The 1,727-nt window shown below is 45.6% G+C and overlaps 1 non-coding gene across 1 annotated transcript; it reads right to left on the bottom strand.

Moving 5' to 3' along the window:
- Positions 1–275: 275 nt before the first annotated feature.
- Positions 276–382, bottom strand: LOC112535104. The gene has a single exon (XR_003079298.1). It is a non-coding gene; the product is annotated as a small nucleolar RNA R71 (small nucleolar RNA).
- Positions 383–1,727: the final 1,345 nt, after the last annotated feature.

The following is a 1,727-nucleotide window of genomic DNA, read 5'->3' as shown; positions in this document are numbered from 1 at the left end:
AGGCCAATGTTATCAAGATGATCCAGCAAAGCGTGCAGTTTGGAGGATTGCCCAGCGAGGATCCCAATGCACATATCTCCAACTTTTTAGAGATTTGTGACACATTCAAGATAAATGGAACAACCGATGATGCCATTCGGTTGAGATTGTTTCCATTTTCCTTGAGGGACAGAGCAAAGAGATGGCTACAATCTCTTCCACAACAGACGATCACTACCTGGAAGGCGTTGGCCAAAAAATTTCTGTACAAGTATTTTCCTCCCGCTAAAACTGCAAAACTTAGAAATGACATATCTTCTTTTATGCAGTTTGATGATGAAAGCATGTACGATGCATGAGAGAGGTTTAAGGATCTTTTGAGATGCTGCCCACATCACGGATTGCCAGTGTGGATGCAGGTTCAGACCTTCTACAGCGGGTTGAACCTTGCAACGAGGCGATGGTGGATGCTGCGGTGGGCGCTAAATAGTAAGGCCGGCAGGGCTCGAACTGATAGAGGAAATGGCCATGAACAACTATCGTTGGCAATCCTCTAGGAGCCGACCAGGAAGACAGGGAGTGGTCAACCAACTGGACTCTCGGCCTTGGCAAGTGGAGCTTCTAGCCAAGAAGATCGACCAACTCCGGATGCCGGTTCATGCAGTGACGTTGGTCGCGAAGTTTTGTGGTGGCCCGCATTACGGTCTGACTGTCTGCGGGAGGTATGTTTGCTTCATCCTCTACTACTTTTCCATCTAATTCTATTATGTCTTCTGATGTTGAGCAGGTTGACTATATGGGGAATGCCCCAAGGCAGCATAACGATCCTTACAGCAATACATACAACTCTGGGTGGCGCAATCATCCCAACTTCAGTTGGAGGAATAATAACGCTCAGGGTCCACCTGATTCTCAGAGACTTCATTAGCAGCCGTAACAACATTCAGCTGGGCCTGCACAAGCTCCTCCTCTACCAGAAAAGAAGTCAAATTTAGAGGAGCTTATGATGAAGTTTGTGACGTCTACGGAGATGAGGTTCCAGCAAACTAATAGTGAACTTAGGAACCAGCAGGCCTCGATTCGGAACTTGGAGACCCAGATTGGCCAAATCTCTAAGATGTTGTCTGAGAGGCAGCAAGGAGCGCTCCCAAGCACCACTGAGTCTAATCCGAGGGAGCACGTGAATGCCATCACTTTGCGTTCAGGTAAGTTAGTTTTAGCTCCTTCTATCAATGTGCAGGTTGAGGCAAGCAGTAAGGTTAGGGAACCTGAGGGACAAAAAGGTGAAATCAATTCTAGTCAGAGAATATCAACCTAAGATTCCTTATCCTGCTAAAACTAAACAAGCAGAGGCGAAAGAGCAGTTTAATAAGTTTTTAGATATTTTTAGACAACTGCATATTAACTTGCCTTTTATTGATGCATTGGAACAGATGCCGAAGTATGCTAAGTTCTTAAAGGACATACTTAGCAGAAAAAGGAAGTTGGAGGAGGTCGCCTATGTTCAGCTCAATGAGGAGTGCTCAGCGGTGTTTCAGAGCAAGTTGCCAGAGAAACGTCACGATCCAGGGAGTTTCACTATTCCCTGCACTTTAGGTAATTTGTGTGTGGATGATGCATTAGCTGATTTGGGGGCTAGCATAAATTTCATGCCCACTAATTTGTTCAATAAGCTAGGTTTGGGGGAGGCAAAATCCACTAGGATGTGCATTCAATTAGCTAACCGTTCTGTTAAGTTTCCTAGGGGA

The sequence above is a fragment of the Ricinus communis genome, chromosome 4 (assembly GCF_019578655.1).
Source record: "Ricinus communis isolate WT05 ecotype wild-type chromosome 4, ASM1957865v1, whole genome shotgun sequence".
In the NCBI taxonomy this organism is placed as follows: Eukaryota; Viridiplantae; Streptophyta; class Magnoliopsida; order Malpighiales; family Euphorbiaceae; genus Ricinus; species Ricinus communis.
This window is presented reverse-complemented; position numbering and strand designations above follow the sequence as displayed.